Below are 12,966 nucleotides of genomic sequence, written 5' to 3' on the forward strand. Positions count from 1 at the left end.
TGAGCATTTCTTTAAGTGTTTCTCTGCCATTCGATGTTCCTCTATTGAGAATTCTCTGTTTAGCTCTTTTCCCCATTTTTTCATTGGATTACTTGGTTTGCTGCTTTTCAGCTTCTTTAGTTCTTTGTATATACTGGATATTAGTCCTGTGTCAGATAAAAGGTTAGTGAAGATTCTTTCCCTATCTGTAGGCAGTCGTTTTGTTTTGATGATGGTGTCCTTTGCTTTACAGAAGCTTTTCAGTTTCATGAGGTCTCATTTTTTGTTGTTGCTCTTAGAGCCTGTGCTGTTGGTGTTCTGTTCAGGAAGTTTTCTCCTGTACCAATGAGTTCTAGGGTATTCCCCACTTTTTCTTCTAACCGATTTAATGTGTCTGGTTTTATGTTGAGGTCTTTGATCCACTTGGACTTCAGTTTTGTGCAGGGTGATAAGTATGGGTGATAAGTATTTGCATTTTTCTACATGTAGACATCCAGTTAGACCAGCACCATAAGAAAATTAACGAAAGCCTCAGAAAAATAATTGTTTATATCCTTGTTGCAAAAGGGGAGGAGATTCATTAATATGTTATGTAATAACAAATTATTTTAATATTCAATAATCATTCATATTATCATACATTTGTATAGAATAGAACACTGTGGTATTATATTTAGTTGTATTTGGATAATATATTCATTTTCAGTAATCAATTAAAAGAAATACATATGTACCTGACATAACTGAAAACAAAATTTTGACACAAACCCTATCCTTAGATTAACCTATAAATATTTGTGCTGTTATTCTCTATTAAGAAATAAAAATCTGTAGTGTGTACAGAATTTTAAAAAATAATTTCTAAAACTTACACTTATTTTCAAAGTTATTTATTTTTTTATTTTGCAATTATATACATATAAAATGTTGTTATCTATGCCTGAAATGAAAACATGACTGGAACTAATTGTGTTCTTATAGAAATCTCTTTTTCTTTAATCAAGATAACTTAGTTATCTTGAAGAAAACGTGTTTTGAAATGTTATAATTTAAAAGTTTTTTAGTTCTTGTTTTTGTTTAGCTTTGTTTTGAGTCTTACTATGTGGATCAGGCTGAGCTTGAACTCACAAAGATCTGTCTGTCTCTGCCAACTAAGTTGTGGGACTAAGGCCATCTGCCATCACAGTTGGCTAAAAGTTCTACAGTACTGAAAATCCATAATTATTTAATTCTGATAACATCTCCGACATCTACTTACAACTTTCCACTCATTATCTCCTTATTTCCCACAGCAACACTAAAGTAGCTTCTATTAGCTATTTGGTTCATGAAGAAAGAGATACTTTAAACAATTATCTGGTATGGTTAATGATAATATTTATAAGTTTTGGAATACAACATTGAGAGTTTGAGTTCAGTTTCTTCTTACTAATCATGATGTAATGTTATTTATTTATTTTTATTTCCCTCAAAATATTCTTTCAAATGTACAGAGATTTCCTTTGATATTTAGGGAGAATTTCCTATTGTATCTTACGTATGTATAACTTTATTCATTGTTTTGTATTTTAGAATCAAGTTAGTTACTTTCAACAACAAGTGACAAAAAAATAAATATAAATAAAGCCTGTACCAAATTTCACAAATCTGGTTCGACAATTAGGTAAATTCAATAGTTCAGTGATGTACTCAGAATCTTGCATTCATTCAGCATTACTTCTTCCCTATTTTCATGTCAAGTTCAATTACACATTCAGATCCAAAAAAATGATCACGTATATAAATTCCATATGCAATAACCAGAAAATAGAAGTCTTTCAAAAGATCTCCTATAACCTCCCTCATAAATCTATAACTGCTGTGTGACATTGTAGCAGTAGTGATTTTAAATGTGTACTTACCCCAGAAAGGTAACTAATGAAAAGTGAAGTACAGATACCACCAAAGTCCAACTTGAGGAAACCACAAATGTTGTTCCAATTTCTTAGAGGAGTATCGTGAGGAGTTTCAGAAACATGCCCACCTATTGTGAGTGATAGCTCATGAAAGTTGGAACTCGAGCAAGATGCACCACATTCAGGCACCTCAATAGGTCTTTCAAGAGGGTTTAGTTGGTCTAAACCTCCTTAGGACAGCCCAGATGATCTCTTTTGTGCAGTTTGACTAATTTGTGAGTATCTCTTGCTATTTATTTGTGCTTAGGGATGGTCAGATCTAGGGAATCTGCTACCTTCTAAAGGTACTGAGTAGTTAAATTCTTGAGCTGGGAAGCTTCACTGCAGGATATAATGTTTTGTGTCCATTGAAATATCTGTATAATATTACCTCTCGTTTAGTGTATTGGATCTTAATGAGCTTCCTCCAAGAGCGAAGTTTTTACCTCAGAGAAAATTGTTATACACCAGTGACCAAGGTTTGTTATATGTTGATCCTAAAGAATCCTAACAAAGGAAATTATAAACAACATAATTAGAATACTATATGATTTTTTTGTACTGTAGATGAAAGAGATTACCTGTCCCAAATAACTTAAGCACTTTGAAACAAGTAATTTTGGGGAAAAATTTCAGAATACTTTACGATGGAGGAAAAGAAAAATGGATGATGACAAAGAAGAAGATCGCCTAATGGGTAGAGGCTAGCGTAAAAGCTCAACCAACAAAAGACAGAGCAATATGGCATCTCCAGAACCCAATTATCCAGGGGCAAGTAGCCCTGAACACCCCAGCATAATTGAAATCCAAGAAAATGACCTAACATCTATGCTCATGAAGAAGATAACAGAGGAAACAAATAAAATACATAAAGACCTAGAGGAAGATAAACTCAAAGAGATTATGGCCATCTATAAAAAAAATACAGGAAGTTACAGCCAAACAGTTTGTGGCCTTTAGAAAGGAAATGCTTAAATCACTGAATGAAATAAAAGGAACAGTGGATTGTTCAAACAAACAGCTGAAGGAAGTGATGGAAAGGCAGGAAAATACAGTCAGACAGGTGAAGGAAATCAACAAAACGGCTCAAGATCTGAAGATAGAATTGGAAAAATTAAAGAAAACACAAATGGAGGAAATTGTGGAGAGAAAGAACTTAGGGAAGAAAACAGGAACTACAGAGGTTAGCATAACTAATAGACTACAAGAGATGGAAGAAAGAATCTCAGGTGTGGAAGATACAATGGAAGAAATAGATGTATCTGTCAAAGAAAATGTTAAATCTAAAAAATTCCTGACACAGACCATCCAAGAAATTCAAGACAACATGAAAAGACAAAACTTAAGAATAATAGGAATAGAGGAAAAAGAAGATTCCCTGCTCCAAGGCCAAGAAAATATTTTCAACAAAATCATTGAAGAAAATTTCCTCAACCTAAAGGGGAGGCCAATAAGAATACAAGAGGCCTACAGAACACCCAATAAATTAGAGCAGAAAAGAAAATCCTCCTGCCACATAATAATCAAAACCATAAGTATACAGAACAAGGAAAAAATACTAAAAACTGCAAGGGGAAAAGGCCAAGTAACATATAATGACAAACTCATTAGAATCACACCTGACTTTTCAACAAAGACTATGAAAGCCAGAAGGGCCTGGATGGATATCATGCAGACCCGAAGAGAACACAGATGTCAGCCCAGGCTACTATACCCTACAAAACTCTCAGTCCTCATAGACCGAGAAAACAAGACATTCAATGACAAAAACAAATTTCAACAATACCTACACACAAATCCAGCATTACAGAAGACACTGGAAGGGAAAACACAATCCAAGAAAACTAGCTACTTTCAAGAAAACACAGGAAATAATTAACCTTACTACAGTAAAACAAAAAGCAACCAAGCACACAACCTTATGAACACAGCCAACATCAAAATCAAAGGATCTAACAGCCACTGGTCATTAATCTCTCTCAACATCAATGGACTCAACTCTCCAGTAAAAAGACACAGATTAACAGAATGGATATGTAAACAAAACCCAGCAATCTGTTGCATACAAGGAACACACCTAAGACACAAAGATAGCCATTACCTGAGGGTAAAAGGTTGGAAGACGACTTTCCAAGCAAATGGACCCAAGAAACAAGCAGGAGTAGCCATTCTAATATCTGATAAAATAGACTTTTAACCAAAATTAATAAAAAGATATGGGAAAGGTCACTTCATATTCATCAAGGGAAAATTCCACCAGGAAGACATCACAATCCTGAACATCTATGTCCCAAATACAAGGGCACCACATTTGTCAAAGAAACATTGATAAAACTTAAACCATATATAGATCCCCACACATTAATAGTGGGAGACTTCCACACCCCACTCTCAACAAAGAATAGTATCAACAAAACAGAAATTAAACAAAGAAACAATGTCTCTAACAGAAGTCATGAATCAAATGGACTTCACATTCATCTACAGAACCTTACACCCAAATACAACAGAATTTACCTTCTTCTCAGCACCTCATGGAACCTTCTCCAAAATAGACCATATAGTTGGTCACAAAGCGAGTCTCAACAGACACAAGAAGATTGAAATAATCCCTTGTATCCTGTCTGATCACCGTGGAATAAAGTTGGACCTCAACAACAACAGAAATACAAAAAGCCTACACACACATGGAACCTGAACAACTTGCTACTAAATGACAGCTGGGTCAAAGAAGAAATAAAGAAAGAAATTAAAGTATTCCTAGAACTCAATGAAAATGAAGACACAACATACCCAAACTTGTGGGACACAATGAAAGCAGTGCTAAGAGGAAAGTTCATAGCACTGAGTACCTTCAAGAAGAAATTCAAGCAGCTCATTCAAGCAACTTAATGGCTCACTTAAAAACCCTAGAAAAAGAAGAAGCATACACCCCAAAGAGGAGTAGATGGCTGGAAATAATCAAACTCAGGACTGAAATCAATCAATTAGAAACAAATAAAACAATTCAAAGAATCAATGAAACCAAGAGTTGGTTCTTTGAAAATTCAACAAGATCGACAAACCCTTAGCCAAACTAACTAAAAGGCAGAGAGACACCATCCAAATCAACAAAATCAGAACTGAAAAGGGGGACATAACTACAGACAATGAGGAAATCCAAACAATTATTAGGACTTACTTCAAAAGTCTATATGCCACAAAATTTGAAAATCTAAATGAAATGGAAAATTTTCTTGATCGATTCGATTTACCAAAGCTGAATCAGGACCAGGTAAATCAATTAAATAGTCCTATATCCCCCAAAGAATAGAAGCAGTCATCAAAAGTCTCCCATCCAAAAAAAGCCCAGGACCAGATGGTTTCAGCGCAGAATTCTACCAGACCTTCAAAGAAGAGCTAACTCCAGCTCTCTTCAAACTATTCCACAAAATGGAAACAGAAGGAATATTACCAAACTCATTCTTTGAAGCTACGGTCACCTTGATACCTAAACTGACTACCAAGGTCTAGCTATGAAAGCATTGAAATGAAACCATCAATATCCCCCGTTGACTCACCTAATTAACATGTCCAATTAAAAAACACCTTATCCTAACACATGGGTTTTCCTCTTTACCTTTAAACACCACCCTTTTTCTATGGGCCATGTCCTTTGTTCTACTCCAGAACAAATACCCCTTCTCCCTCTCCCTTGTTCTCTTCACCTTTCCCTCATCTTCATCTTCTGCCTTTGTCCCTTATCCATTTTCTCTGTTTCTCTGGGGTAAATAGAACTCTGTCCTGCTGAGAGTTTGATCTGGGGGTTCCGGAATCAATATCAAACCTCTTACAAAAAGAATATGGAGATGTTGTATAACTTTCCGAGTTGACAGAAAAAGTGAAGAACATCAACACTGAAATGGATGTTGTCTAAGTTAAGGTTTGTTTTGCTGCAATAAAATACCATGACCTTGTTGCTAAAGGCTTCATTTTCTTCAGAATCAGTGCTGGAGGACTCCTGATCTGGAAGTGACTTGAATGTCCCCTCCTTGATGACTGGCCTTTATGATACCAGAAGATTCCATGCAATCTTCCAGAGGAGGAGGGATAACCAATAGTCCTACCCAGGTATGTTGCCTATGTATACCATCAATGGCCAGCATGGCAAAATGACTCTATGTGTACAGTAGTGGCACAATTATTTTGGTAGTAACCAACAGCTCTCTTATTGGATTTAAGACTTCTTCAACAAGAGAAATACCATACCTGCTCCTAGAAACCTAACTAACTAACTAACCAGTGATAGTGAAATCATGATTATTCAAGGAGAATCTACAACCACTAACCTATTACACCAGCTTAATCCTCAACAACAATCTATAAACATTGCCTTGGTACACAATATACTCTTCCCACTTATCGAAGAAATGTGTCTTCACTATCGATGGGAACCACTAACAAAAATTGCAAGCTGTCAAGATGAAGAGTTGTGGACCTCAGGCTCAATGAATACATCTACAAAACACTCTTACATCTGACTCACGGAACATTGAGAAAGAGAGGCAGAAAGTTTGTAAAGTCTCGAAAGTCTCCAAAGTCTCAACAGTATGATTGATTAAGCATAAGCTGAAATAAGAAGATAACAACAAACATCCCAGAATGCCTCGGGGAGAGCTGTAAGGTCTCAACTGTTCGTAAAGTACTATAGGCAACTGATCAAACCTGGGAGCAGGGAGGCAGTCCTCCCAAAATAAGAGCATGGCAATTGACTTCCAGTGACAAATAGTCAGCTCTGAAAACATATTTATAAGTATTTTTGTATGGACACAATGTTATATTTAGTAATACATAGGTATATAAATACATATAGGTCTGCAATAACAATTGATTAAAAATAGAGGTCATGAATGTGAAGGAGATGTAGAAGGGGTATATGAGTGAGACTGGAGGGAGGAAAGATAGGAAAAATGTTGTCATTAAAATGCAAACTTGACATCTGTTGAGCAGGCCAGGGAAGCAGATCAGTTTCTTATTCTGTTATCATTAGAGAAATGTCTTCTTGTAGCAGGTGGAAAAATATATGCAAAGAAACACAGCTAGATAGTATTTGGAAAGATTATCCTTGGTACATACAGCTTCAAATAGTATTCCGTCAGTACTTTCTTCCCCTCAGAGCTCAGGTAATCTAGAGGAAGAGTTGACAGAAAGACAGTAAAAGCCAGAGGGTATGGAGGACACCAGAAGAGTAAGGCCCTCTGAATCAACTACCATGGTTCATATGAACTCACAGAGGCCAAAGCATCAGTCACAAAGCCTATATGAGTCTGTACAAGGTCCTTTGTGTATACATATTATAACTTTCAACTCAGTATTTTTTATGGGACTTCAGAGTGTATAAACAATGGATCTCTGAGTCTTGGCTGTTTTCCTTTTGTTGGGTTACTTTGTCTAGCCTTGACGTGGTCAGTTTTCTTTCATTATGTTGTATTTTGCCAATAAATACATTTTCATACTGAGCATGAGCACAGTGGAAAAAAAAAAACACAATCTCAAAACCAAACAAATAAAATATAAGCAAAACAAAGATGGAGAAGGAAGAGGAGGAGAAGGAAGAAGAGAAAAAAGAAAACACCAAAACCAAAAGCAACATTGGGAAACAAAAGTGTGTTTCAGTTACATCATGCAGGAAAGTCAGAGCAAGAACTCAAAAAGTGGGACCTGAAGGCAGAAATGAAAGCAGAAGTCATAGAGATTGCTGCCTTTTGGCTTATCCCCCAAGACTTGATCATACTGCTTTTTTATGTATCCCAGAACCTCCTACTGGAAGAGGTATCACCCACAACATGCTTGATCTTCCCACATCAATCACTAATTAATTAAATGTTTCACAATCTTGTCTACAAGGACAATGTATTGAGGACATTTTCCTGATTAATCTCTCTTCTCAGAGACTCTAGCTTGCCTCAACGTGACATAAAAACCAGGCAGTATCGTTGTGTTCATTAGTTAACAACTTCTTCAAGCTGAAAAGATGCAAGACGAAGAAAAGGTTAGATCTGTGCTGAAAAATTGTACCTAGAACCATAAAATGTGCAACCCTTGAAAAGAATGAGGTAGTGTGGACAAAGGCAACATGCTAAAAGTTATAAAGTATACGCCTCAGATCAACTTTTAAAAGAGGAGAAGGGAAAATCCATGTGCCAAAATACAGATCGGGTCTTAATAATTTCTGAATAGACGAAAAACTATGACAATTAGAGAATATTCTGAATCTAAACTGATTAAATCAAGAAATTATATTAAACAAACAATGATTTCTTTTAAAAAGCCATAAAAACAAAAATCCTCTCCCCCAGTTGTAGAGCTGTGGGACATGGGAGTAGATGATGGGTTGGACTAATTAGAATGCTTTAGAAACAGAAAAAACTAAATAATATAACTACTCCTCAGTTAGGCAGTATCTCTTGAGCTATTTATGATTCTGTAAGTAAGCTACATTCTTTTTCCCATGAGGAACACCCTCGCCCAACAAATCATTGTTTCACTGTTTAGAGTTGGGTGGAATCATTTCTTCTTTTTGTCACTAGCTTCCTATCTGAAATAACTAAGTTAATGTCTTCCCAGAAAAAGTATTACAATAGGAAAAACAGTAACTACATGAAATGCAACAAAATGTTTCACTGTTTAAACAACAAGAAAAAATAAATTACATGAAAGAGAAATTATTTTACCAAACTCCACACATTATGTTTGACTATTTATTCTTTTTCTTTCTTTCCATTTTCTTTTTTAAATATGAAGCTTAACCATCCTGAGGTAGGGAAAATGATCGAATTCAGTTTGCTCTGGCATTCTGACCCTGCTATGTTGTAAAAGGGAAGGAACCATGAAGCATGTATGTTTTTCATTTTCCTAAGTCAAGGTTAGCTAGAAGACTGAGAGTGAAACATGGGACCACAAGATGTTTCTGACCACTTAAATATAGGCTATAGACACTCCGTTACCATCCGTCTATTTACAGAATTCATTTTACCCAGTAGATCACGCCTCTCTACTTTAAAAAAAAAAAAAATCACTAGGAAGCCCATTACAAGCCACAGTACAAGGTTTTTAAAGAGTAAACCCAAGCATCAGAACGTAGGTTCAGGTATGTTGGGAATGTTAAGATTGTCAGACCAGGAGTTTTAAATAACTATGATTACTATGCTGAGCGCCTAAGGAGATAACATACATAGCTTGCAACAACTGGACAGTTGACAGCAGAGATATGAATACTGTAGAGCCGAAAATGCTGTACCAACCTACTACCCTGGGTGAAAGAATATGCTACAGATAATGGACTATTCTTCAGTGTTAAAAGGAAATGAGCTGTTGAAAGATGAGAACTCATGAAGGAAACTAAAGTGCATACTGCCAAGAGGAGGAAACCAGCTTGTGTGCTGAGTCTAACTACACATAATGAAAAAAGCAGAACTACAGAGCCAGTAAAAAAGACAAGCGGTTGTCAGGGGTTAGTGAGAAGTAGATATAAAGAGGGAGAATGTAGAAGGGTTTGAGAACAGTAGAAATACCATATAGTACAGAAATGGTGGATACATCTCATTTGTCAAAATTCCTAGATTACACAGAACCACATGCCTTTACTATGTACATAACATGTAATCTACATCTTTCAGATGATGGTATGTCAACAAAGCCTTTGAACCCAACATCAGTGTAAACTTATGTTGTAAGTTTTGACAGCTGGTGAGGTACACTTATGTAGGTACAGATGAATGCTATAACTAAGATTCAAATTAATTTTGCTTCAGAAAATAAACTCTCTACATACATTCAAAAAATTCATACTAGATAATTGAACAATGCCTTCTGGAGTCCATAACAGCGCAGCATGAACTTTCTTCTTGAGGTCTTTTGTTTGATAATGGGGAAAAAGCTTCAGTGACCAAGTTATTTTGTGCTATAATCAGATTTGCTAATTTTTACAAATTTCATAACTTTGGAAAATGTAATTTGTGTTGTCAAATTTGATATGTAACAAATGTACTGAAAAATTTTATTGCCCTTGCTTTAATTCAAATAGTTTCTATTTATTTTCACTTGCTTGAAATAATCAGATGGCAAATGAGACAGGCCTAATAACTGCGTACAAAAATAGGTAATTATGCAATTGCTAAATTTCCATGTAACTGCTAAGAGAATACATATGAAAATTCAGCGTATGCCTGATCCTGTCTCATGGAATCAGGTCTCTGATGTTTGGGTATAGGCACAAGTGTCCAGGATAATTTCTTGGATGTAGGCATAGACACCCTGTTCAGGTGTAACCCATAGGCACCTCAGTCTCCAAGTGGGTTCCCCCATGAGGGGAGCAGGGCTGTCTTTGATGTGAACTCAGTGGCCCCTCTTTGTTCACCTCCCCCTTGGGGGTTGCAGCCCTGCCAGGCCACAGAGGAAGACAATGCAGCCAGTCCTGATGAGACCTGATAGGCTAGGGTCAGACGGAAAAGAAGGACTTCCCCTATCAGTGTACTAGGGGAGAAGCATAGGGGAAGAAGAGGGAAGGAGGGAGGGACTGGTAGGAGATAAGGGAGGGGTCTACATCCAGGATACAAAGTGACTACATTATAATAAATAATAAAATTTTACTCCACAAGGAGAGCAACAGAACAAGATAATTTGAACACAGGGAACTTCCCAGAGACTCATACTCCAACCAAGGACTATTCATGGAGATAACCTAGAACTCCTGCACAGATGTAGCCCATGGCAGTTCAGTCTCCAAGTGGCTTACATAGTAATGGGAAGAGGGACTGCCTCTGACATAATCTGATTGGCCTGCTCTTTGATCACCTCCCCCTGAGGGGAGAGCAGCCTTACCAGGCCATGGTAGAGGACAATGCAGCCACTTTTGATGAGAACTGATAGACTAAGATCAGAAAGGAGAGGAGAACCTCCCCTATCAGTGGACTTGGGGAGTGGCATGCATGCAGAAAGGGGAGGGAGGGTGGATCAGGAGGGGAGGAAGGAGGGGTTTATGGGGGGATAAAAAATGAATAAAGTGTAATTAATAAAAAAAAGAAAGAGCACTTTAGAAGATTAACAGAACAATGAAAACTAAAAAAATGTCAACATCCTGTAATAGAAATAAGGCCAAGAGACAAGACTAGCAAGCAGGTAAATAAAAATCAAAGATTCAATTGTACTATAGGGGGGAAAAGCGTTTCCTATGTTAAAGCAAAAGCAGTTCACTAAGCATTATTTTTTAACATTGGTTTTTTATGTATTCTTACACTGTATGAAAACTAGACTGTAACAGTTCAACTTTGTGTAGGATTATTACCTGGGTTTCAGGAGTTTTGTCTTCATGAAGGAAAGGATCTAGTCAACAGGCACAGAAGATTACTCAGTAGAGCCTCGGCAGTCAATGCAGAGATAAAGTAGAGCTGGCCCTCCCAAAGGTGGAGTAGTAGCAAGGCAGACTGTGCACTGCAGAATTTCAAGTTATTTTCAACATATATATTTATGGATTAGGAGACATATTTACGGGGTGAATCTTTTCTTCTTCCTAAGTACAGTGTACTATCTCCCTTTTAGGATATTTCCTCCAGTGATTCTATAGAAAAGCCCAAATGTAGAAGTTCAAATGATGTTATAATGAATCCCCAGTCTCTTGAGGATCTATCCCCTTCATTAGTGCAAATGAGTGGCAAATGTGATGGCAACTTAGTTTTGACACAGCAGGAGCAACCTATTTCCCATCTCAAGGGCATTTAACCACTAAAGGGCATTGTGCCTTTAGGAGCTGCAATTACCAAGACAGAGCTGTAGGTCTCTTAGTTGTTTCCTATCTCACTGTCCTTTTTGGAGCCAGATGAAGATCCTTTGATGAATTTCAGAGTTATTATTTGAGACATTTTGCTATTTTTAGCATTACCATTTTCCAGGAAACACTGACACCAAGGTTTTATAGCACCTCAGACATAGGTTGTGTGAAGGACCCTTTCTACCCTGGCCACAAACAATGCCTATCTTCTGCCTACTAGAATATGATGGTTCTTTAGTAAGAGAAAATGAGAAAATAGGATTCTGGTATAAGGTTTTGTTGTTGTTGTTGCTTGGTTTTTTTTTTTTGTTTGTTTGTTTGTTTGTTTTGTTTTGTTTTTTTTTTTTTGGTCTGATTGTTTCAAAGTGAATTTGGACTTTACTGATTTATTATTTTTTTTAAGAAAGTAAAGATTTGTATTAGCTCACAGTTTAAGGACACAGTTATCAGGATGAGAAAGGCAAGGAAGCAGGAGGGGAAAGAAACCAGTTATACTGTGTCCACAGTCAGGATGCATGGTGGGGGTACCAGTCAAAATTGTAGTTTATTGAGCAAAGAATTTAACATAGATTTAAGAAAAGTCATAAACAGGTAGAGAAAGGCATAAAAAAAGCAGCATACAGCCAAGCCATGATTTGAGAGTTGTAAATAAATGTCTTAGCAATATCTGTATGTGTGATTTTTACGATTTTGACATTATATTGTTCAAAGGATTTACAAAGGCCACCTTTTCTTGTCTATGATGTCAGTGCTTGGTGTCTGGGGTGCACTGGATATGAATCCATGATGAAAATTTAAACTGTAGATGGAAAAGATACAAGACATCCTTACTATAGCAGATCACAGAAATTAGGTGTTTGACTATATTCCAAATTTCCATCACATTTGTAAGGATGCACAGAAGTTGCAGATTTACACCAATACAGACAGTAACATTAAATTCAGTAGTTACATGTGCTCTGACTTTTTTTTTTTTTTTTTTTAGGGGTTTTAAGGGTGAATGTGTTTGCTTTGCTGGGGCCAGAGATGCTATAGATACTTGATTTACATGTAGTGGTACAGTACAGCATTTACATTCAGTAGCATGGTTCTATCACAAGGAGAACACAGTACTTAATTATCCTACGGGTGGGGGAAAATCTCCCGGTACAATTGAAGGTCATTTGCCAAAAGCTAACATCTCCTTAGCATAGGGTGGAGTATTTCCAGGAATCCCCAGGTGCATGCTGAGCAGGTTTCTTATCA

Source organism: Psammomys obesus, unplaced genomic scaffold (assembly GCF_907164565.1).
Source record: "Psammomys obesus unplaced genomic scaffold, mPsaObe1.curated_primary_1811, whole genome shotgun sequence".
Taxonomy (NCBI): domain Eukaryota; kingdom Metazoa; phylum Chordata; class Mammalia; order Rodentia; family Muridae; genus Psammomys; species Psammomys obesus.